Source organism: Mobula birostris, chromosome 1 (genome assembly GCF_030028105.1).
Source record: "Mobula birostris isolate sMobBir1 chromosome 1, sMobBir1.hap1, whole genome shotgun sequence".
NCBI classification, from domain to species: domain Eukaryota; kingdom Metazoa; phylum Chordata; class Chondrichthyes; order Myliobatiformes; family Myliobatidae; genus Mobula; species Mobula birostris.
Window position 1 is genome coordinate 93761744 of NC_092370.1, and position 26715 is coordinate 93788458.

The 26715-nt window shown below is 40.6% G+C and overlaps 1 protein-coding gene and 1 long non-coding RNA gene across 3 annotated transcripts in view; one reads left to right on the forward strand and one right to left on the reverse strand.

Annotated features, from left to right (window-relative positions):
* Window positions 1-11604, forward strand: part of LOC140198368 (uncharacterized) — a 46687-nt gene extending 35083 nt beyond the window's left edge. Inside the window, exons 3-4 of the long non-coding RNA XR_011886164.1 lie at window positions 10739-10835; window positions 11458-11604. This is a non-coding gene — a long non-coding RNA (uncharacterized lncRNA). The remainder of the gene's footprint in view (window positions 1-10738; window positions 10836-11457) is intronic.
* LOC140198338 (focal adhesion kinase 1) overlaps window positions 1-26715 on the reverse strand; it is a 569537-nt gene that overhangs the window by 532155 nt on the left and 10667 nt on the right. The gene's annotated exons all lie outside the window — the stretch shown is intronic.

Genomic DNA, 26715 nt, shown 5'->3' on the forward strand with positions numbered 1-26715 from the left:
CTTCTTTGTTTTTTATACCATTCTCTGTAAACTCTAGAGACTATTGTCTGAGAAAACCCCAGCAGATCAGCAGTTTTTAAGATATTAAAACCGCCCCATCTGGCACCAACAATTGTTCCAATGTCATGATCATTTAGACATATTTCTTCCCCATTTTGATGTTTGTCTGAACAACAACTGAACCTCTTGGCCACCTCTGCATGCTTTTATGCATGGGGTTTCTGTTGCATGATTGGCTTAGATATTTGCATTAAAGAGCAGGTGTACCAAATACAGTGGTCAGTGAGTGTAAATTTAATAGGATAGAGAACAACAATGAAGAACCAGTTTCATCTATTGCAGGTTAATAAATGGCCTTATTCAGAATCCCAGCTATTAATAAATTTAAACTAAATTTTGTCCCAGTGTCATACTGAAATATATTAGTCTAAAAGTGATCCCAAGTGATACACAAAAATATTTAGTGAGTTTAATAGAATCTGTCTTTTTGTATTTAGTCTAGTACTGTATATTAACTGGATATTTGATACTGGACTATATCCAAAGAAAAGAAACAATTTGGTCTTATGTGAAAGCCAGAACATGTTGCATATTCAAGTTAACTGCTGAGAGAGCTCAGATGAAACCCGATCAAGATTGGAGATTGAATTTCTGACTTCATAGTTACAATCTGTTCCTGTAGATTAAACAATTACATAAAATAAATAGGGTTTGTAATGGATAATTAATCTGGAATAAAAGGTTTGTGTCCATCATGGTTTATATTGAACGATCCGATTATCATTACAGACCATCTGTTTCATGCCTGTTCATACCTGGTCTGGCCTACATGTGATTTCAGACCCAGAATAAGTTATCTGACTCTTAACTACTTTTTACAAGCCACACAGATACAGGACAACCAAGCAGCAAACACAAAATGCTGGAGGAACTCAACAGGCCAGGCAGCATCTCTGGAAAAAGAGTATGGTCAACGTTTTGGGCTGAGACCCTTCAGCAGGATTCGAGAAAAAAAGATGAGTAGTAGATTTAAAATGTGAAGGGGGAGGGAGAAGAGAGAAACACCAGATGATAGGTGAAACAGGGAAGGGGAGGGGTGAAGTAAAGAGCTAGGAAGTTGATTGGTGAAAGAGATACATGGCTAGAGAAGGGGGATTCTAATAGGAGAGGACAGAAAGACATGGAAGAAAGAATAAGGGGTAGGAACACCAGAGGGAGGTGATGGGCAGGCAAGGAGATAAGATGAGAAGGGGAAAAGGGGATGGGGAATGGTATGGGGGAGCATTACAGGAGGTTTAGAGAAATTGATGTTCATGGCGTCAGGTTGGAGGCTGCCCAGAAGGAATATAAGGTGTTGTTATCCGTCCCTACACCTCTTCCTTCACCACCATTCAGGGGCCCAAATAGTCCTTCTACGTGAGGCGACACCTGGGAGTCTTTTGGGGTCATGTACTGTGTTTGGTGCTCCCAATGTGGCCTCTTGTTTGTTGGTGAGACCCAATGCAGATTGAGAGACAGCTTTCCGAGCACCTATGCTCCATCTGCCAGAAGAAGCGGGATCTTCCAGTGGCCACTTATTTTTATTCTACTTCCCATTCCCATTCTGATATGTCAAACCATGGCCTCCTCTACTGTTCTTCCTCTCCTATTAGATTTCCCCCTTCTCCAGCCGTGTATCGCTTTCTCCAACCAACTTCCCAGCTCTTTACTTCACCCCTCCCCTTCCTGGTTTCACCTATCACCATGTGTTTCTCCCTCCCCTCCCCTCCCCTTTTAAATGTACACCTCATCTTTTTTTCTCCAGTCCTGCCGAGGGGTCTTGGCCTGAAACATTGACTGTATTCTTTTCCATAGATATTGTCTGGCCTGCTGAGTTCCTCCAGCATTTTGTGTGTGTTGCTTGGATTTCCAGCATCTGCAGATTTTCTCTTGTTTGTGATCAGATACAGGACATGCAGGGCTGGTAATTGACGACACGGTCTTTTTTTTATGTTCTCAACCAATGAGCATAAATAAATATACTAATATTGTTGAACAGAAATTGCGTATCAACAACAGATATGTGTACAACAATGTTGTTTTGTACAAATTTAAAGGAAATACCCTATATACACTTGCATTAACAGGTGAATGAATTTCTTTCTTTTCAAATCTATTTTATTATTATTATCCAAATTAACACGAGTACATCGAAGTAAGTAACACTTACAATGGCTCAAGAAAAAAACATTATCTTAAAGATTGAAAAAATTTTGGTGATAAAAAAACCCTACTAAGCAAAAAAAGGGGGGGGGACCCCCATTAGGTGTTCAACCCCAGAGCCATGCGTCATACAAAAAGCTTCTAAAGATAAACATCAAACCACCAGCAAGAAAAAAAATGTACCAAAAATTTACAATTAGATCATGGAGGAAATCTATCAATTAACTCAAATGATAATAACGAGCAAATGAACCCCATCTTTTCTCAAAATCAAATTAAGGTTCAAAGGTTCAACTTCTAATTTTCTCCAAACTAGGACATGGATCACTTGAGAGAACCATTGTGACAAAGTGGGAGCTGATGTATCCTTCCACTTCAACAAAACGGCCCTCCTAGCTATCAATGTAACAAATGCAATAACATGTTGGTCAGACACAGAGATACCACGGATAGTTTGAGGAATTGATAGTTATTGTGATAGGTGTAAAACTGAGACAGCTACACTGACACATTTTGTTCTTGTTCTACACTGGAACAGTTCTGTAAGTCAGTTTTTTCAACAATTTCTAATTTCTGCAACACTGTGTGTCCGACAGAGTGATCAGCAGCACTGGGGCTCCACAGGGGACTGTCTTGTCTCCCTTTCTCTTCTCCATTTACACCTCGGACTTCAACTACTGCACAGAGTCTTGTCATCTTCAGAAGTTTTCTGATGACTCTGCCATAGTTGGATGCATCAGCAGGGGAGATGAGGCTGAGTACAGGGCTATGGTAGGAAACTTTGTCAGATGGAGTGAGCAGAATTATCTGCAGCTTAATGTGAAAAAGACTAAGGAGCTGGTGGTAGACCTGAGGAGAGCTAAGGTACCGGTGACCCCTGTTTCCATCCAGGGGGTCAGTGTGGACATGGTGGAGGATTACAAATACCTGGGGATACAAATTGACAATAAACTGGACTGGTCAAAGAGCACTGAGGCTGTCTACAAGAAAGGTCAGAGCCATCTCTATTTCCTGAGGAGACTGAGGTCCTTTAACATCTGCCGGACGATGCTGAGGATGTTCTACGAGTCTGTGGTGGCCAGTGCAATCATGTTTGCTGCTGTGTGCTGGGGCAGCAGGCTGAGGGTGGCAGACACCAACAGAATCAACAAACTCATTCGTAAGGCCAGTGATGTTGTGGGGATGGAACTGGACTCTCTCATGGTGGTGTCTGAAAAGAGGATGCTGTCCAAGTTGCATGCCATCTTGGACAATGTCTCCCATCCACTACATAATGTACTGGGTGGGCACAGGAGTACATTCAGCCAGAGACTCATTCCACCAAGATGCATCACAGAGCATCATAGGAAGTCATTCCTGCCTGTGGCCATCAAACTTTACAACTCCTCCCTTGGAGGGTCAGACACCCTGAGCCAATAGGCTGGTCCTGGACTTTCCTGGTGTAATTTACATATTACTATTGAATTATTTATGGTTTTATTACTATTTAACTATTTATGGTGCAACTGCAACGAAAACCAATTTCCCCCGGGATCAATAAAGTATGACTATGACTATGACAATGACAATGACTAAAGCACTTAAAATTAATTTACAACCTAACAAATTAACTGTGCTTTTTGGAATAATTCCTCAAAATATCCATGGTATCTGTGTGTCAGGTGAATAAATTTCACAAGTATGTTGTTATAAAATGAAACATTCACCATCTTTTTTAATCATGGATGTAAATCAGGCACAGCAGTAAGAAAGCATTTTCATCAAACCATTCACCAAGAGATATTTGGACTGGTTAAAGTATATGCCAAGTGAATAATTATTGTTTTCAAATACACACCCAAAAATGTTGACAATTGTTCAGTTTAGTTTTACAAATTGAAAATGTAACTCATGACATCTGGAAGAATAAATAAATATAATATACACATTCTGAGTGAATCCCTCAATAAAAAACTTCGATAGATTACATCATTATCACATTTACTTACATTTGGATTCATTATTCAAGTTTTTTTTCGCAATAAAAGCAACTTGCATTTACATAGCTTTTTTAATGCTGAAGAAATACCAAGCTGCTTCACAGCAGTGTTATCACACCAAATTTGACATTAAACCATAAAAGGGATAACAGGGAAGAAGTTTTAAGGAGCATTTTACAGGAAAGTAAGTTTACAAATTTTGGTTTAGAGAGGAAATATCAGACCTTTGATTTCAGCTTTCAACAGTTGAATGTGGTGTAAATAAATTATAGATGCACACGTTTCTGCACCTTATTTTGGCTAAATTTTCTCTGTAAGTGTAACACTTTATTCTGTATTTTGCTATTGTTTTAGCTATTACTACCTCAATGCTGTAATAAAAAGATTTCTATGACTGATAAGCCTGATAAGTTTTTCCACTGTACATCACTACAGTAAGCCAATTCATCAATTTCTGGAATTAAACAAGTTTAAACATTTCAGTGACTGGTTGGAGATATTTAAAGTAGTAGGAAGGGGAGAGTTTTAAGTATGAACATTTTAAAATCAAGTTGTAGCCTAATTTAGATCCAGTGTCATCCAACACAGAAATAATGAGTGTGGCAGTCTTGGGACAAATCACCAGGCAGTTTTCTTCACATAATTATCCTGGTAGAAAGGAAGCAAACCAGAGTTGTTTTGGAATACACTATCAACAGAATAAATTAAATACCAATGGAACTGAAGCGTTCAAAAATATAAATATTTTTGTAAATCAAAGGGAATTAACCTCTGAGAATGCCAAGTTATTTATGTCTTATGAATTAAAGCCAATTTTAATTTACAGATCAATATACGCGAATAAAAATATAAATATCTCGACAGGTGTGCCCAGTTCCTGAATTAATATATTATTCATGTTAGCTTCTTTCACTAATTTCTCTGTGGTTCATATTTTCCCACTTGAGTTACCACTGTAACCATTATCTGTGGCTAATCTCAGTTTCCTCTGTTGAAGACTGCTACCACAAACTTCCGTTGTAGAGCTATGAAAGGAAACCTATCTTTGCTGGTCTTTTCCTGCCAGATATAATGCAACTACAAAGCATTTTATGCTCATTTTAAAATTACAAAATGACTAAAATCTACCATTTTACACAAATATATCTTTTTAAAAGATGAAATTTCATCAAGGCAATAAAAATGCATCGATTTAGCCCTTTTATTAGATTGACTTCTCCTTATTGAGATAGTCAAAGGATGGTTTCAACTACTGATTATTGGTATTTAAATACTCAGTTTAATCTCATACGTATAAAATTACTTTGAAGTTTGATATTATACCAGTAGCAGGCAACTGAGAGTAATTAGTATTTTCTTGTCGTGTAAATTGAACATCAAAGCCATCTAATGTATTCTGTGTGTCAATTTATCCATATGTACTTTGGTATACTTTTTCAGCTGCTGCTGATAGCTTAAATTTTACACTTGCAGTCAATTAGTTTTCAATACATATTTTACTATTGCGTTGGGGGGGGGGATGATGGGAACATGATGAAATTGAACCACTCGTGTTCCTTTTGTTTCACTGCCCTCCGATTCTGCCTATTAATTGCAAGAAGTTCATCGTTCGAAAAACATCCGTTGACTGACTGTGGCTGTTTGCCGGGTCAAGGCATTTAAATGCCGAGGACAAACGTCGGTTCAACTCGGATGCCTGCTGCGGTAAAAAAAAGGAAGCAAAATGCAGTGTTGGAAAGCTGCCTGTGGGTGATAAGACTGCAAAGTGAATTCTAATATTTTGGCATTATTGATATCCGCACCTACGTAAGAGTGCCGACTGAAATTTTGTTTGTGTTAGAATTCCAGATGTCTCAGACCATTAACACCCCAACCAGCTTTGAACACTTTCGAGTAGCATTGTACTGAACCCTCCGGTAAACGCTCGAGAGGATTAGATCATGAAAAACAAGGCAGCAGGATATCCGGCGCTTCCCCTTCCTCCACCATTAATGCCAGATATCCATATAAAGAGGGAAACAATGCTTCACCGGTCTCAGTATGAATTCACTATGCTAGATCCTCGAAAACCTGCTGTTCTAATATATAGTATTAAAGCGTACGAAAATTAAACAAATATATTTTAGATGCAGGCGGAGCGACGCGTTTTTCGCGTGCGTTGACATTTCCATGCGCTTCATTCCCAGAATCCCACCTCTTCGATCATTAAACTGGGCCTTGAATTCCGGAAGTTTTCGTGTCTCCTGGCGTGTGCGCCATTCCGGCCTTGTATCGGACATAGCAGTTTCATCGTGATCCTTGTACTCCATCCTCCAACACTTGGAGCGTCTCCTGATGACAGGAATTTGCCCTGTCCGAAAGGTGGAGCACTCCGATTACATTTAATCTCATCAAGCGGAAGTTGTAAACTCCGGTGCGACCGTTTCGGTGAATACCTACGTACGCTCTGTCCGCCAGAGAAAACAGGATCGCCCAGTGACCATACATTTTAATTCCACGTCCCATTCCCATTCTGATATGTCTATCCATGGCCTCCTCTGCTGTCGAGATGAAGCCACACTCAGGTTGGAGGAACAACACCTTATATTCCGTCTGGGTAGCCTCCAACCTGATGGCATGAACATTGACTTCTCTAACTTCCCTTAATGCCCCTCCACCCCATCCCTTATTTATTTATTTATTATCCCCCCCCTTCTCTCTCTCTCTCTCTCTTCTCCCTCTCTCCCTCTCACTATAACTCCATCCTCTGGGTTCCCTGCCCCCTTTCTCCAAGGCTTCCCATCCCATGATCCTCTCCCTTCAGCCTTGTATCCCTTTTGCCAATCAACTTTCCATCTCTTCGCTCCATCCCGCCCCCTCATGTCTTCTCCTATCATTTTGGATCTCCCCCTCCTCCTCCCACTTTCAAATCTCTTACTATCTCTTCTTTCAGTTAGTCCTGACGAAGGGTCTCAGCCTGAAACGTTGACTGTACTTCTTCCCATAGATGCTGCCTGGTCTGCTGTATTCACCAGCAATTTTTGTGTGTGTTGCCTGAAACTGCGCCCGTTGTCCCTCTAGTGGATGCTGGTGAGCGATAACTGAAACGCAAAAAAAACTTAAAGATGCCGGAAATCAGAAAATATTGGAAATACGCAGCAGGACAGGCAGTGGAAAGAAAAGCAAGTTAGCGTGTCCTGCAGTTGCTGTCTGACCAAATTATTTACATCTTTTTGTTTCGGCAACATTTCGAACATATACAAAAATGCAAGCAACATCCATTTACGGTTGTTACCCATTGTGCTCACCCATTTACCTTTTAAAGGAATTAAATTAAAATTAGTAACTAAATCTTTCACGTGTATGGTGTCACAGCCAAAGAATTGTTGGCAATGACTTCTCTTCCAGCTCACATACTATTGCCTCTCTCGACTGCGAAGAAGCTGTTCTTAGCCTCATTTTACCCAACTACATTGCGCCTTTGCGAGGGAAAGGAGACGGTGGTTTTACATTTCTCATTCTGAAAGGACTTTTCCTTCTGTGATGCTCTGGTTCACTTCTCCACCTCTAGGATACTACTGCTCATGGCTCCTTTCCATACAACCACCTGCCTTTTTACCTCCTTCCATTCTATTGACCAGGGATATAAACACTCTTCAGAAATGAAACAATGATTCATTTCGCAAACGAGGAATTCTGCAGATGCTGGAAATTCAAGCAACACACATCAAAGTTGCTGGTGAACACAGCAGGCCAGGCAGCATCTCTAGGAAGAGGTACAGTCAACGTTTCAGGCCGAGACCCAGTGCCACACATGCCCTTACACTTCCTCCCTTACCACCATTCAGGGCCCCAGACAGTCCTTCCAGGTGAGGCAACACTTCACTTGTGAGTCGGCTGGGGTGATATACTGTGTCCGGTGCTCCCGATGTGGCCTTCTATATATTGGTGAGACCCGATGCCAGACTGGGAGACCGTTTTGCTGAACACCTACGCTCTGTCCGCCAGAGAAAGCAGGATCTCCCAGTGGCCACACATTTTAATTCCACATCCCATTCCCATTCTGACATGTCTATCCATGGCCTCCTCTACTGTAAAGATGAAGCCACACTCAGGTTGGAGGAACAACACCTTATATTCCATCTGGGTAGCCTCCAACCTGATGGCATGAACATCGACTTCTCTAACTTCCGCTAATGCCCCACCTCCCCCTCGTACCATATCCATTATTGATTTATATACACACATTCTTTCTCTCACTCTCTCCTTTTTCTCCCTCTGTCCCTCTGACTACACCCCTTGCCCATCCTCTGGGCTCCCCCCCCCCTTTTTCCTTCTCCCCGGACCTCCTGTCCCATGATCCTCTTATATCCCCTTTGCCAATCACCTGTCCAGCTCTTGGCTCCATCCCTCCCCCTCCTGTCTTCTCCTATCATTTTGGATCTCCCCTCCGCCTCCCACTTTCAAATCTCTTACTAATTCTTCCTTCAGTCAGTCCTGACGAAGGGTCTCGGCCTGAAACGTCGACTGTACCTTTCCCCAGACATGCTGCCTGGCCCAATGATTCATTTCTACTTCTTCCAATTCAGTTTACTGCTTTTGGTGCTCAAGATATGCTGCCCTCTGCACTAAGTTTACAACTCTGGGAAGTTCACTGGGGTGACCCTAAGCTTCCAGTTATCTATCTCTTTAATTCATCAGCCATTTCTACTCTGAATTTTCTGGGGTCTGATGACTCACTGCAGCCTCAAGGATTCAATAATGAATTTAACATTTTCAGACAGTTATTTCAGTTATTATGTTGCATTCCCAGCACCCGATGTTTTTTTACCTCCTTTTCTGGTTATTCAGATTTCATTTGTCTCCACCTGATTACACAATCTACATATCTTTACCACTCTGTTCAACCAACACCACTATAAATTATGCCTTTCAATATCTCCTGGTCTCTATCCTATTTTGTACTCTGTGGCCCTTCTCCTTTCTCAGCAACTCAATACTTGTTTCATTTCTGACCTGAAACATTAACACTTAATATTTCAACAGATACTGCTTGATCTGCCTAGTATTTCCAATGTTTTATTTCAGATTTTCAGAATCTACTTTTGGACAGAGATATAAAGTTGTTGGCATGAAGGAAAACAGGAGAAAAAGTTGTTTTTTTCATGTGGAGAGCAGCTATGATCTGAAATTCATTGTTAAGTGATGAAAGTAGTTTCAATAATTTATTTCCAAAGAGTATTAGATTGGAATTTATAGTACATATTGATCGTATATAAAGCTTTGAGAACTTTATCTATAATGTAGTTTGATATGATATTGCACAATTCATCACTTTTAATTGAATTTTGTTTGCCTTCAATGAAGGACTAGTTCCTTGCCTTGTTTATAAACATCAATACAAAATAATATAAGGACATTCCCTTGGCAAACAGGATAGGATATTGCTGTTTGAGGATATCACAAGGCACATAATTAAGTAAGATAAAAGAGAAATGATATCAACCAGGGGATGTTGTGAGTTGGAGGAATACTAGTGATTTAATTCACTTAATCTAAACATTGAACAGATGGAAATGATTGAGCTCCTGGGAGAGGGCAAAGAACAGAGAAATACAACCATATACAAAAGTGAAAGATGATATTGTTGCAGGCAAAAGGGCTAAGCCTAAGTTGCTGAGTTTAAATGAACCATGTATGATTGATATAGTATTTTACCAAAATATTGCAGAAGTCTAGAGGAACTTTTTAATTCAGTGCTCTCAGAGATTATTACAGATTTAGGATGTTCTTTCAATGATGTGAAAAAACGGTTGTCCATTATTGAATCACTTAAAATTAAAGATACTGACTAAAGGGACAAGTTTTGGATGTTATAGGATCAATCCAAAAGCTAACAAATCAGGGATTTCGTCAAAACTGTTTGCTATTTTAAGAATATCCATAAGTACAGTGATGTAAAACAGATTCTCTCAGGGTGTGATTCTGTCATCCTGGCAGGAAACCATCCAAAGTAAACTGTAATGGGTGTATTCCTTTATTCTTCACTGCTGAGTCATGTGGATATTGGAAAAATGGCTTGGGGGAGAACCTCTAGGTCACATTGGAAGTCAAGAAGACTGCAAGTCATCCAGATGTAAAAGGTGGGAATGCACACAAAATGCTGGAGGAATTCAGCAGGCCAGGCAACTTCTAGGGAAAAAAAGAGTACAGTTGATGTTTCTGACCAAGACCCTGCTGAACACTCTAAATTTGTAAACATCTCTGAAAGCACTGGATTAAAAAGTTTCTCCAGACTTCTGCAATATTTTGATAAAAGACTGTATCAGTCATTCAAAGTTCAAAGTAAATTTATTATTAAAATACATATATGACAGCATTTACAACCCTGAGATTCATTTTCTTGCGGGCATGCTCAATAAATCCATAATAGAATAATAACCAAAATTAAAATCAATGAAAAACTCTAACAACTTGGGCTTTCAACCAGTATGCTAAAGGAAAGTTCAAAAGTTCAAAATACATTTATTATCAAAGTACGAATACATTATACAACCTTTAGATTTGTTTCCTTACAGGTGGCCACAGACCAAGAAACCCAGAAGAACACATAAAAAAGAGACTGACAAACACCCAATGTGCAGGGAGAGAACAAAAATCGTGCAAGCAATAAAAGTAAGCAAATAACATTGAGCACATAAATGAATCCACAGATATGAAGCCCAGAGCAGCCGGAGCAGGCCCGCAGGCTTAGCCTCAGTTCAGCACATGTGGGGTAAAAGTCACAGAGTCCAGAAACATGAAGCCCAGAGCACCTGGAGCAGGCCCACAACCTCAGTGTAGTGAATCGTTGCAGAGCAGCGAGCAGAACTGGCTTAACCCTTGCATCTGATTCTGGCCTGGTGTTTAAATTGTCTAAACATCGGGTCATTCCTCACTCTCAGATCTAGGTCCTGTCACACTGATGCGCTGTGGGCATGGATCCTGCCACCATGTGGATCGGCCCATACCCAATCTTTCCAAATTGGCCTGGTGCTTAGATCAATCAAACCTTGCTCCCAGTTTAGGTGGACAGGCCCTGAATCTGCCTCTCCTCCACTCCGCTTGCCCTGACTCCACCCTGAACATGCCTTGACCTCAGACTTTGCTTCACACGCATGCAGTTCGACCCTCAACTCAGCCTTGCCTTCATTCACCTCGTCATTGTTTGCAGTGATTGTTTACCGTGACTTCATTTTGACAGAAAAAGTGTTATTAATAAGTATCTAATTGCACTTCATATTTTGTTAACTGCTAGTTGTCGCTCGCCCTCAGCAGTCCCAGTTGAAACCGTGCCTTCAACAAATGTACCTTCAGGAGATCGTGAACTTTGTAGTTCAGTAAGTCAATTTAAAAGTGAACTACATTACTGTAAAGGGTACAGATTGCCATGAGAGTAACTCAAAGGAGGTTTATTTAGAAGTTTTGTACTGTACTGAGCCAACAAAATGTCACTGTGGTTCACTGGCGCCATCTCTAGGTCCAGTTCAGAACAATGTGATCTGTATGTGTATCAATACACTTGCATTTTGTTTTTAGGCTGGTAGGCAAATTGGAAAAATCTCAGATGCTTACTGTTTAAGCAGAGCAAGTTCATGCATGAGTATCTCTCCAGGTTATGAGGGAGACAAATTGCTGGGTTACCAGTTGAGATAGATAGGTTCAGTTATCTTTCTGGTGTGGGCCAGAGCAAGGCAGTCCTGATTATTGATTGGATTGAATCATTTCTGTAGAGGGCTTGTGTCTTTGCACCACATTTTCATTTATCCAGTTTGGGCTACATGATTATATTTACCTTTTTAATTCTAATTTAAATTTAATCTCCATTTCTTTATCCATGGAAGATATATCATTTAATGTATTTCCTTTTCATCCCTTTATTATTTATTTAGATCATATACACCCATCCAGTCAATATTAGATTTATCTGCAGCATGTCTGTTTATCTATAATAAGATGAGATTTCTATTTATTAATACGCTATATATTTTGAAGGATATTGATATATGTTCATTACATTACATTGTTATGACAGTTTTTTTTATTAGTATCTTTGGATTCTGGAACCCTCTTCATCTTCCTATATAAAATATAAATCATTGGCTTTGAATAGTTCCATATATTCTATTATACATGGCTCAGTTTTATTACAATAGAAGTGTTTTGTAAAATGTATATAACTGTATGTGGGCTTCTATTTAGGTACTTAAGCACTTCGGCTGACAAATGTTCTAAAATTTCTTTGCTCCAATATTCTTTATCCATACTAATTAAAATGATTTCAGAATAAAATTACAAGAAAAATACTGCTGAACACTATTATCTGTTGTTAAGAAGTCTATCCAAAAATATTTCAGTATGTTGTAGGCAAAAGACTAATCAAAGCCAGTTCCTGTTTTTAGTTAGTGAGTTCACATCTGTGTACATCTCAATGCATGTAATGTGATTAATAAATAATATTATTCTTTGAAAATACTGTACTTTGCTTTATATTTGAACTTGAACTTAGTTATTGTTCTGACTCCTCAATTTTGATCAATGACTATCTGGCAATGGTCAATATCTGTGTAGTACCCCTAGTTTAAGACCATCCTTATTTTATTAATACAGTTATGTTGTTGGGTATTTTATTTTCTTTGGACTTTCTCAAAATGCAATGTGCTCCTTTAATTACATTGTACAATTGAATATTTCATTTTTTTGCTGTTTAAAATAATAATTCACTTGACTATATTAGGTGTGTTGTAATAGCCAACAGGATTTGTCTGGTTAACATTCTGTTCAATAAGATGCCCCAGAACATTCCAGTGGGAGTGGGATAGCTATTTTCTGGAAGGAGCTGGAGGAAGGAGAGAGAGATGATAAAAATGGAGATAGATGCCAAATATGTGTGAAGAACATGGTGGAATGCTCATTGAACTCATTTGGAAGGACAGATACTGCTGTCAGAAAATCCTCATGCAGACAATGGTCTCACGGAGAATGTACAGATAACTTTTAATTAGCTAGTTATCACATGACTTCGGAGAAAGTTTGATACTTTGCCCTTGGATGTTGCGTAGATATTTATTTCTGTTTCGCTTGGACTTTGTTTTCAGGCAGAATGGTTCGGTACCGTGAGTAAATGAGGTGAAGCAAACTGGATTGATTATGCAACAATGAGCTCATTATTGGCTAATTAATATGTGTAATGGGCTTTGTTCTTTATTATGTTTGTTATAGTTTAAAATATTTTGTCAATACAACTTTTAATCTAAGCTTATACTGGTGTGTATTAAATTACAGGATGTGTCAGTATTCATACAAGTAACAGTCCTAATTTCCCTTAAAAGAACATTCAATCTTTTATGTTTTGTGTTTATCCAGATCATATTTACCCTAGACATGTTTGTTTATTGGAAATGGCCATCATCATTCACCATGCATTGTAGTTATGTTACCGTTAGTTTGCATTCACAGTGCTAGCTAACATTACAAGCCTACAGTGAGAGAGGGTTACATATGTATAGTGGGGGAAATATCAGGGATTTTGCTTGACCTGGTCCACAACATCATTAAGACCTTGATGACTTGGAGATGGTCTCTTCATCAAGCAGAAAGTTAAATGTATTGAGTTCTGAAGCATTATGGGAACATATGTTTCAGATTTGTGATGCATAATTCAAGTTGCTATGTGAGATGGAGTTTTTTTTTTCTTACCCAGCAGCCTTTTATTTTTAACAGAAAGAACATCATCTGAGCTCACAGGCTCTCCAAAAGGGCCCAGCAGGGTAGATGAGGAGTAAATGTACATTGTGTTGAAAAATATATTCTTAGATTTGAAAAGCTGACAGAATGAACTGCTCCCCTTCTTAGAATCATACATATGCAATTGATGTTTGTGCCTGTGACCGGAGACCAAGGATCGTACAGTCAGCTAAATATGCAAAATTTCTCAAGTGTAAAAGATAAGTTACAAATTGTTGTACTTAGAGTTCTCCAGATTCTTAATTGCACTTTAAAACTCAATCTGTGGCAAGTACTGTTTTTTTTGTTCAAACTAAGACCTTTTGCTACTTATAGATACAATTATGTTTCCAACAAAGAAATTGCTCTCTGGTGAGTGAAGCAGTACAACTTGTGATATACTGTATTAGTGGATAGATTAAAAAATCAGTCCCTATCAATACTTGCTCTAATATAAATTTATCTTTAGATTTTTTTTTCTCTTTCCTTAAAATTTTAATTGGGGTAAACAATTTCAAAACATAAACTATTATTACCTGAGGTCTTATTCATGGTACTGGTGAAGTGGTGGATTTGCACTCGGTGGTCAGCTGGTCACCTCTACACCTGTCCATTAATGCAAGTATCTAATCAGCCAATCATGTTGCAGAAACTCAATGCATAAAAGCATCCATACATGATCCAGAGGTTCGGTAGTTGTTCAGACCAAACAATGGGGAAGAAATGTGATTTAAGTGTCTTTGATTGTGGAATGATTGTTGGTGCTAGATGGGGTGGTTTGATTGACTCAGAAACTGCTGATCTGCTGGGATTTTCACACACAACATTCTCTAGAGTTTGGGGTATGGTTTTAAAAAATAAAGAACACTCAGTGAGTGATCAGTATGTGGGCATGAATGCCTCGTTAATGAGAGAGGTCAGAGGAGAATGGCCAGCCTGGTTCATGCAGACAGAAGGGCGGCAATAACTCAAATAGACAGAGGTTATCACATTGGTGTGCAAAAGAGCATCTTTGAATGCACAATGTGGTGAACCTTGAAGTGAATGAACTACAGTAGCAGAAGACCATGAACATACACTCATTTAAATTTATATGGACATAGGATATTCATAAATGCTCAATTGGAACTAAATTGATAATTCTATTTTAAAAAATCTAAAATTTCTGGTACAGCCAAAGCATTCAAAAGATTCAAATTGCTTTCTGTCAAGTTAAAGGAATTCTTTCAGCTATTTAAAAAAAAACTCTTTAGTACTTTGTTACAGATCCAAGAAGTTTAGTGCTTCCTAATATAAACTACATTATATAATTTAACAGATTTTGGCTATTTCCAGATTAAATATAGAGTGCAAAAAGTCAGTTCTATTTGTTGCTTTGATAAAAATAGGTAAGTGTCAAGGTTATTGTTAAAATTATATAAGTCTCTTTTCTACTTTCCTGCAAAGTTAAGAACCTTTTGGAGCTGTTGCAATGCTAGCCTCATACCATATAGCCCCCAGAACAGCCTTTAAACTGATTTTATAGTATGTTGGTGCTGCAGGGTACTGACATAGGGAAGTTTTAATGAACTGCTCTTGGAACGATTAATTATTAAACACATTATTGAAATGTTGATGCAGTATCATAGGTGTTTGTATAACTCTGCAATGAAATGGTGTTACAACTCTCCAAGGATTGTTGGGAAGAACTGCAACGAGATATGTCCTGGAAGAGGAAAGTAACCTCAAGGAGCAGTGGTGGGTATAGAACTAACTGTGGTATCAGATATAGAACTAACTGTGGTATCAGGTATAGAACTAACTGTGGTATCAGGTATAGAAGTAACTGTGGTATCAGATATAGAACTAACTGTGGTATCAGGTATAGAACTAACTGTGGTATCAGGTATAGAACTGACTGTGATATCAGGTATAGAACTAACTGTGGTATCAGGTGTAGAACTAACTGTGGTATCAGGTGTAGAACTAACTGTGTTATGATTTTGAGTGCCAGGAATTTTTCATTACACTTCCTTGTCATCTTGAAATCTTTCCACTACATCAATATTCCTGCCTACATGAATCTCAGATCTTCTCAGTAATAATGAACTGTCATATTTCTACCACTCAAGTTATACCTGCAGGAAAACTTTTCTTGAAATATTCTATACATACAAACTGGTATAACAGATTTTAGTCTTAAATGGCACTGTAGATCACTTGTGTTTGCTAATACAAGTGATTCCTCTATCATGGGTTCCCAAAATGGGCAATATTGTCCCACTGGGGTTGGTGGGAATTTCTAAGGGGGCCATAAGGATAAAGGGGGTGTTGGGTGGCACTTGGTAGCAAAAGGGGCAGCTGAGGGATTACAGGCTTAATTTAAAAAATAAATTACTTATTAAAAGCATTTGAATCTCAGTGCCTCATAACGGATTATAATGATCACGTAATCACCTCATCTCTTGTTTACCCACCATTCTCTCAGACTTTACTCAAAGCACATTATAGTTATTGAAATGCAATGCGACTCTTCTATATTTGGCATATCATGGAGGGTCCGGACTGAAGAATTTAATTTATTTCCAGGTCCAGCCAACACATTATTGCCGATCACTGTTGTACAGTGTCAGCTAGTATTATTACCAAACTCTAGTCACACTGTAATGCAATGCCTGTGAGTCAGGATATGGTGTTCAATGGGGCAAAGTTCAGAATCTGCCCTTGCAAATGATCTTGACCGCATTTCTCTTGCCCATGGCCCAACCGAGATATTGTTGTCTCACTTTATGCACCTTCAAGCAGTGTCAGGTTTTGCTTGAGCTATGATGATGTCTTTACTTTCCCTTTTATTGAACGCAGTCCTTGAGGATGGACTTAAATAATAGGTGATTGACTGTGGTCGTTAATCCATAATGGCAATGGCAGAGGCAGACCAAACAAAAATGTAGAGTAGGCAGTATAGTGTGGAGTATCTGAAATATGGATTTATACTGGCACCAAGCAACCAACAACAGCCACTCTGTCTGTGTGAAGAACTTTTTTTTCAAATGAGGCAAAGAAACCATCCAGGCTCCTGAACATTTGATAAGCCAAACACTCTGATAAACAAAACAAAAACTTAGCTTATTTTCACCCACTTCATGGAAACTTAAACTAAAACACTTCAAAACATGTTTACCAACACTTCACAACAAAACAGTGATGGTTTGTATGCTTCATACAACGTTACATAGCTTATTGCTAAATCAGGAAAGTCTCATACCATTGATTCAACCAACAGTAAGGGAATTTCTGAGTAAGGTTGTGCATAATTCACCAGACCAAATAATTAAAGCGATTCCATTCAGCACAACTCAGTTCAAGGGCAAATAAATGAAATGTCTGAGAATGTGGATGACACAATATGCAACATACTTAGGACAACAGAATTTACTGCACAGTTATTGAGTCAATGTTGCCAGGCAACAAATTGTTGCTTTTCAGTTATGTTTGCTTCATAAAAGATGAAACATGGTTCAAGAGTTGTTATTTGCAAGGAGACTAGAAATAGATATGAAGAGAGAGTCAATATTTTGGGTTATTGAACAATTTTTCAAAGAGAAGGGCATTTTGCTCATCGATATGCTTGCTTGTGCAACAGAAGAGACACCATCAATGTCAATGGCAGGATGCCACCATGGGGTTGTTTACTTTCTTGAAAAAAGCTGTACCTAATTACCATTCTCTGTGTAATTTACAGACGACACCTTGTCACAAAAAAACCTAAGTGGTTGACGGCACAAATCATTAAATACTGTTATCGCAGTGGTAAATGAAATCACGACCCATAATCGCAATTCTCAACTAGTTTGAGAGCTTTATATTGAAAATGATGAACAATTTGAACACTATCATCAACCTTACACTATCATCAACCTCTGGGGATCTCCCATCCACTGCCACCAACTACATAGTCCCTGCATCCCGCACCTCCAGTTTCTAGTTCCTGTCCAAGATCCACAAACCCACTTGTCCAGGTAGACACATTATTTCAGCTTGTTCTTGCCTCACTGAACTCGCATCTGCAGACCTCAACTCTGAATCAGAATCAGGTTTATTATCACTGGCATGTGATGTGAAATTTGTTAACTTAGCAGCGGCAGTTCAATGCAATACATAATCTAGCAGAGAGAGAGAGAGAAAAAAATAAAAACATTATAATAATAAATAAACAAGTAAATCAATTACATATATTGAATAGATTATTAAAAATGTGCAAAAACAGAAAAACTGTATATCAAATAAAAAGTGAGATAGTGTCCAAAGCTTCAAAGTCCATTCAGGAATCCGATGGCAGAGGGGAAGAAGCTGTTCCTGAATCGCTGAGTGTGTGCCTTCAGGCTTCTGTATCTCCTACCTGATGGTAACAGTGAGAAAAGGGCATGCCCTGGGTGCTGGAGGTCTTTAATAATGGACGCTGCTTTTCTAAGACACCGCTCCCTAAAGATGTCCTGGGTACTTTGTAGGCTAGTGCCCAAGATGGAGCTGACTACATTTACAACCTTCTGCAGCTTCTTTTGGTCCTGTGCAGTAGCCCTTCCATACCAGACAGTGATGCAGCCTGTCAGAATGCTCTCCACAGTACAACTATAGAAGTTTTTTAGTGTATTTGTTGACATGCCATCATTTCAAACTCCTAATAAAGTATGGCCGCTGTCTTGCCTTCTTTATGACTACATCAAAATGTTGGGACCAGGTTAGATCCTCAAAGATCTTGACACTCAGGGACTTGAAGCTGCTCACTCTCTCCACTTTTGATCCCTCTATGAGAATTGTTATGTGTTCCTTTGTCTTACTCTTCCTGAAGTCCACAATCAGCTCTTTCGTCTTACTGACGTTGAGTGCCAGGTTGTTGCTGTGGCACCATTCCACTAGTTGGCATATCTCACTACTGTATGCCCTCTCGTCACCACCTGATATCTATTATAAACCCACAGACTCTCACAGCTACCTGGACTATACCTCTTCCCATCCCGTTACTTGTAAAAACACAATCTCCTTCTCTCAATTCCTCTGTCTCCACAGCACCTGCTCTCAGGATGAGGCTTTGCATTCCAGAACAAAGGAAATGTCCTTCTTTTTCTAAGAAAGGGGTTTCCTTTCCTCTACCATCAATGCTGCCCTCAACTGCATCTCTTTGATTTCACACACGTCTACTCTCACCCCATCATCCCGCCACCCTACCAGGGATAGGGTTCCTCTTTTCCTCACCTACCACCCCACCAGCCTCCATGTCTAGCACAATTCTCTGCAACTTCCGTCATCTCCAATGGGATCCCACTACCAAGCACATCTTTCCCTCCAGCCCCCCCCCCCACTTTCTGCTTTCCACAGGGATTGTTCCCTACGTGTGACTCCCTTATCCATTCATCCCTCCCCATTAATCTCCCTCCTGGCACATCCTTGCAAACGGAACAAGTGCTACACCTGCTCTTACACCTCCTCCCTTACTACCATTCCGGGCCCAAAACAGTCCTTCCAGCTGAGGCGACACTTCACCTGTGAGTATGTTGAGGTCCTGTAATGTGTCCGGTGTGGCCTCCTCATTATTGGTGAGATCCAATGTAGATTGAAAGACCACTTTGCCGAGCACCTATGGTCCAACTACCAGAAAAAGTGGGATCTCCCAGTGGCCACCCATTTTAATTCCACTTCCCATTCCCATATGTCTATCATGGCCTCCTCTACTGTCACGATGAGGCCACACTTAGGTTGCAAGAACAACACCTTATTTATTCCATTTGGGTAGCATCCAATCTGATGGCATGAACATCGATTTCTCGAACTTCCAGTAATACCTCCCCCTGCCCTCCCCTTTTCCTTCTCTCAGTCTCATCTCCTTGCCTACCCATCACCTCCCTCTGGTGCTCCTCCCCTCTTTTCTTTCTTCCATGGCCTTCTGTCCTCTATTAGATTCCTCCTTCTCCAGCCCTGTATCTCTTTCACCAATCAACTTCCCAGCTCTTTACTTCACCGCTCCCTCTTCTGGTTTCCCTATCATCTTGTGTTTCTCCTTCCCCTACCCCCACCCTTTAAAGCTCATCTTCTTTTCTCCTGCTGAAGGATCTTTGCCTGAAACGTTTGACTGTACTTTTTTCAATAGATGCTGCATGAGTTCCTCCAGCATTTGTTTTGCTTGGATTTCCAGTATCTGCAGATTTTCTGTTGTTTGAACATTTACTGTTGCACACAGAAGTCAGGCTCTGAAAAGGAATCTGTCTGAGAAGCTTTTCTGCATCTTTTGATAAAATTATTTGAAGACTCAACTGTTTCTTTCAGTAATAAATTCATAAACATTAGGAATGATATTCCTTGTCATAATTATTTGCAACGTATAATTAAATCAATCTTCAATTTCAAAGAAGTTACATAAATCTTATTAAAGTCAAACCAGTCATCTCCACATTTCCGTCCAAGTTAACCCTATTTAACTGCAACGTTGGCCGCCATGACTTTTTCCAATTTCTGAGTCTATTTGAGTTGGAAAGAATACCAGATTATGATCTTCAAGTATATTGTGCCCACCGGAGATAAAGACATGTCAGAGAGATTTCAGAATCTTTTCACAATGCAAATTCCAGATTGGATAATAAATCCATTCCTCAACAGTTGTAATGAGGAATTAACAGGAAGGATGGAGGAAGAACTGACATTGTTATTTGAGGAGAGGGGCAGTATGACAGTGAGGGCAGCTTGTTGTCCTCAGTGCTGGATGTGGGAGGCCCTGGAGTCTCCAAGCCTCCCAGACGTCCACATCTGCGGCACGTGCGCCGAGATGCAGCTCCTAAGGGACCGCGTTAGGGAACTGGAGCTGCAGATCGATGACCTTCGTCTAGTCAGGGAGAGTGAGGAGTTGATAGAGAGGAGTTACAGGCAGGTGGTCACACCAGGGCCACGGGAGGCAGACAAGTGGGTCACGGTTAGGGGGGGAAGGGGAAGAGTCAGGTAATAGAGAATACCCCGGTGGCTGTGCCCCTTGACAATAGGTACTCCTGTTTGAGTACTGTTGGGGGGGGGTCAGCTTACCTGGGGGAAGTGACAGTGGCCGTGCCTCCGGCACAGAGTCCGCCCTGTAGCTCAGAAGGGTAGGGAAAGGAAGAGGAAGGCAGCTGTAATAGGGGACTCGATAGGAAGGGGGTCAGATAGGCGATTCTGTGGACGCAGTCCAGGGACCCGGATGGTAGTTTGCCTCACTGGTGCCAGGGTCCGGGATATTTCTGATCGCGTCCAAGATATCCTGAAGTGGGAGGGTGAGGAGCCAGAGGTCGTGGTACATATAGGTACCAATGACATAGGTAGGAAAAGGGAAGAGGTCCTGAAAGGAGAATATAGGGAGTTAGGAAGGGAGTTGAGAAAAAGGACCGCAAAGGTAGTAAACTCAGGATTACTGCCTGTGCCACGCGACAGTGAGAGTAGGAATGCAATGAGATGGAGGATAAATGCGTGGCTGAGGGATTGGAGCAGAGGGCAGGGATTCAAGTTTTTGGATCATTGGGACCTCTTTTGGCACAGGTGTGACCTCCACAAAAAGGACGGGTTACACTTGAATCCTAGGGGGACCAATATCCTGGTGGGGAGATTTGCGAGGGCTACTGAGGTGACTTTAAACTAGAATGGTTGGGGGGTGGGAATCAAATTAAAGAGACTAGGAGAGAGGAGGTTAGTTCATAAAAGGGAGATGGGAACAAATGCAGAGAGATAGAGGGGTGTAAAATGAGGGTAGAAGCAAACAGTAGTAGTGGCAGGCCAGCAAATCCAGGGCAAAAATCAAAAAGGGCCACTTTTCAACAAAATTGTATAAGGGCTAAGAGTGTTGTAAAAGCGAGCCTGAAGGCTTTGTGTGTCAATGCAAGGAGCATTTGTAACAAGGTGGATGAATTAAAAGTGCAGATTGTTATTAATGAATATGATATAGTTGGGATCACAGAGACATGGCTCCAGGGTGACCAAGGATGGGAGCTCAACATTCAGGGATATTCAATATTCAGGAGGGATAGACCTGAAAGAAAAGGAGATGAGGTAGCATTGCTGGTTAGAGAGGAGATTAACGCAATAGAAAGGAAGGACATTAGCCGGGAGGATGTGGAATCGATATGGGTAGAGCTGCATAACACTAAGGGGCAGAAAACGCTGGTGGGAGTTGTGTACAGACCACCTAACAATAGTAGTGAGGTTGGGGATGGTATTAAACAAGAAATTAGAAATGCGTGCAATAAAGGAACAGCAGTTATAATGGGTGACTTCAATCTACATATAGATTGGGTGAACCAAATTGGTAAGGGTGCTGAGGAAGAGGATTTCTTGGAATGTATGCGGGATGGTTTTTTGAACCAACATGTCAAGGAACCATCTAGAGAGCAGGCTATTCTAGACTGGGTATTGAGCAATGAGGAAGGGTTAATTAGTAATCTTGTTGTGAGAGGCCCCTTGGGTAAGAGTGACCATAATATGGTGGAATTCTTCATTAAGATGGAGAGTGACATAGTTAATTCAGAAACAAAGGCTCTGAACTTAAAGAAGGGTAACTTTGAAGGTATGAGACGTGAATTCCCTAAGGTACACTGGCAAAGGACACTTAAAGGGTTGACGGTGGATATGCAATGGCATTTAAAGATCGCATGGATGAACTACAACAATTGTTCATCCCAGTTTGGCAAAAGAATAAATCAGGGAAGCTAGTGCACCCGTGGCTGACAAGGGAAATTAGGGATAGTATCAATTCCAAAGAAGAAACATACAAATTAGCCAGAAAAAGCGGCTCACCTGAGGAGTGGGAGAAATTCAGAGTCCAGCAGAAGAGGACAAAGGGCTTAATTAGGAAAGGGAAAAAAGATTATGAGAGAAAACTGGCAGGGAACATAAAAACTGACTCTAAAAGCTTTTATAGATATGTGAAAAGAAAAAGATTGGTTAAGACAAATGTAGGTCCCCTACAGACAGAAACAGGTGAATTGATTATGGGGAGCAAGGACATGGCAGACCAATTGAATAACTACTTTGGTTCTGTCTTCACTAAAGAGGACATAAATAATCTTCCGGAAATAGTAGGGGACAGAGGGTCCAGTGAGATGGAGGAACTGAGGGAAATACATGTTAGTAGGGAAGTGGTGTTAGGTAAATTGAAGGGATGAAAGGCAGGTAAATCCCCAGGGCCAGATGGTCCGCATCCCAGAACGCTTATGGAAGTAGCCCAAGAAATAGTGGATGCATTAGTGATAATTTTTCAAAACTCTTTAGATTCTGGACTAGTTCCTGAGGATTGAAGGGTGGCTAATGTAACCCCACTTTTTAAAAAAGGAGGGAGAGAGAAACTGGGGAATTTTTGACTGGTTAGCCTAACATCAGTGGTGGGGAAAATGCTAGTCAGTTATCAAAGATGTGATAACAGCACATTTGGAAAGCGGTGAAATCATCGGACAAAGTCAGCATGGATTTGTGAAAGGAAAATCATGTCTGACGAATCTCATAGAATTTTTTGAGGATGTAACTAGTAGAGTGGATAGGGGAGAACCAGTGGATGTGGTATATTTGGATTTTCAAAGACTTTTGACAAGGTCCCACACAGGAGATTAGTGTGCAAACTTAAAGCACATGGTATTGGGGGTAAGGTATTGATGTGGATAGAGAATTGGTTGGCAGACAGGAAGCAAAGAGTGGGAATAAGCGGGACCTTTTCAGAATGGCAGGCAGTGACTAGTTGAGTACCGCAAGGCTCAGTGCTGGGACCCCAGTTGTTTACAATATATATTAATGACTTGGATGAGGGAATTAAATGCAGCATCTCCAAGTTTGCGGATGACACGAAGCTGGGCGGCAGTGTTAGCTGTGAGTAGGATGCTAAGAGGATGCAGGGTGACTTGGATAGGTTGGGTGAGTGGGCAAATTCATGGCAGATGCAACTTAATGTGGATAAATGTGAAGTTATCCACTTTGGTGGCAAAAACAGGAAAACAGATTATTATCTGAATGGTGGCCGATTAGGAAAAGGGGAGGTGCAACGAGACCTGGGTGTCATTATACACCAGTCATTGAAAGTGGGCATGCAGGTACAGCAGGCGGTGAAAAAGGCGAATAGTATGCTGGCATTCATAGCAAGAGGATTCGAGTACAGGAGCAGGGAGGCACGACTGCAGTTGTACAAGGCTTTGGTGAGACCACACCTGGAGTATTGTGTGCAGTTTTGGTCCCCTAATCTGAGGAAAGACATCCTTGCCATAGAGGGAGTACAAAGAAGGTTCACCAGATTGATTCCTGGGATGGCAGGACTTTCATATGATGAAAGACTGGATCGATTAGGCTTATACTCTCTGGAATTTAGAAGATTGAGGGGGGGGAATCTTATTGAAACGTATAAAATCCTAAAGGGATTGGACAGGCTAGATGCAGGAAGATTGTTCATGATGTCGGGGAAGTCCAGTACGAGGGGTCACAGTTTGATGATAAAGGGGAAGCCTTTTAGGACCGAGAATAGGAAAAACTTCTTCACACAGAGAGTGGTGAATCTGTGGAATTCTCTGCCACAGGAAACAATTGAGGCCAGTTCATTGGCTATATTTAAGAGGGAGTTAGATATGGCCCTTGTGGCTAAAGGGATCAGGGGGTATGGAGGGAAGGCTAGTACAGGGTTCTGAGTTGGATGATCAGCCATGATCATACTGAATGGCGAAGCAGGCTCGAAGGGCTGAATGGCCTACTCCTGCACCTATTTTCTATGTTTCTATGTTTCTGATCTTGCCACAATATGACTTTGAGCTGAAGCTGCGAATCAAAAAGTCATATTAAGACTCTTGGTTGTAGAAAATCTCTGAATGCTGTACTGCACTGTGGAAAAAGGTCATGATATTCTTTATTGCCTTTCCAACATCATACTTAGTGGAGCATGGTTCCAGTGCAGTCACCCAAAGTCTTTCAAAGCAACAAAACAGACAGCAAATTACTGAATGTGGGGATCTGAGACTCCTTCTGAGTGACATTCAGCCTGCTGTTGAGAAGCTGATATCACTGCACCAAACCCATCCATCTCATTGAGTGGTGAAAAATAGTTGGACTATTAATGTACACTTTAAAATTGGCGATGAAAATTATTTTTACTGTAATCATTCTTTGTTGCTTTAAATAAATCTGAATAAGTTTTGCAATTATTTGTCACTGCTTTGAATTTTCACTTCCTATTTTAGAAACCATAGAAAAACTACAGCACAGAAACAGGCCTTTTGGCCCTTCTTGGCTGTGCCAAACCATTTTCTGCCTAGTCCCACTGACCTGCAGACTGACCATATCCCTCCATACACCTCCCATCCATGTATCTGTTCAATTTATTCTTAAATGTTAAAAAAGAACCCACATTTACCACCTCGTCTGGCAGCTCATTCCATACTCCCACCACTCTCTGTGTGAAGAAGCCCCCCCCTGCCAATGTTCCCTTTAAACTTTTCCCCCTTCACCCTTAACCCATGTCCTCTGGTTTTTTTCTCCCCTTGCCTCAGTGGTAAAAGCCTGCTTGCATTCACTCTATCTGTACCCATCATAAGTTTATATACCTCTATCAAATCTCCCCTCATTCTTCTACGCTCCAGGGAATAAAGTCCTAACCTATTCAACCTTTCTCTTTAACTGAGTTTCTCAAGTCCCAGCAACATCCTTGTAAACCTTCTCTGCACTCTTTCAACCTTATTAATATTCTTCCTGTAATTTGGTGACCAAAACTGAACACAATACTCCAGATTCGGCCTCACCAATGCCTTATACAACCTCATCATAACACTCCAGCTCTTATACTCAATACTTTGATTAATAAAGGCCAATGTACCAAAAGCTCTCTTTATGACCCTATCGATCTGTGACGCCACTTTTAGGGAATTTTGTATCTGTATTCCCAGATCCCTCTGTTCTACTGCACTCCTCAGTGCCTTGCCATTTACCCTGTATGTTCTACCTTGGTTTGTCTTTCCAAAGTGCAATACCTCACACTTGTCTGTATTAAACTCCACCTGCCATTTTTCAGCCCATTTTTCCAGCTGGTCCAAATCCCTCTGCAAGATTTGAAAACCTTCTTCACTGTCCACTACACCTCCAATCTTCGTATCATCAGCAAATTTGCTGATCCAGTTTACCACATTATCATCCAGATTATTGATATAGATGACAAATAACAATGGACCCAGCACTGATCCCTGTGGCACACCACTAGTCACAGGCCTCCACTCCGAGAAGCAATCCTCTACTGCCACTCTTTGGCTTCTTCCATTGAGCCAATGTCTAATCCAATTTACCACCTCTCCATGTATACCTAGTGACTGAATTTTCCTGGTTTTCCATGCGGGACCTTGTCAAAGGCCTTACTGAAGTCCATGTAGACAAAATCCACTGCCTTCCCTTCATCCACTTTCCTGGTAACCTCCTCGAAAAACTCCAATAGATTGGTCAAACATGACCTACCACGCACAAAGCCATGTTGACTCTCCCCAATAAGTCCCAGTCTATCCAAATGCTTGTAGATTCTGTCTCTTAGTACTCCCTCCAATAACTTACCCACTACCAACATCAAATTTACCGGCCTATAATTTCCCGGATTACTTTTTGATCCCTTTTTAAACAATGGAACAACATGAGCCATTCTCCAATCCTCCAGCACCTCACCTGTAGACACCGACATTTTAAGTATATCTGCCAGGGCCCCTGCAATTTCAACACTAGTCTCCTTCAAGGTCTGAGGGAATACTCTGTCAGGTCCTGGGGATTTATCCACTTTAATATGCCTCAAGATAGC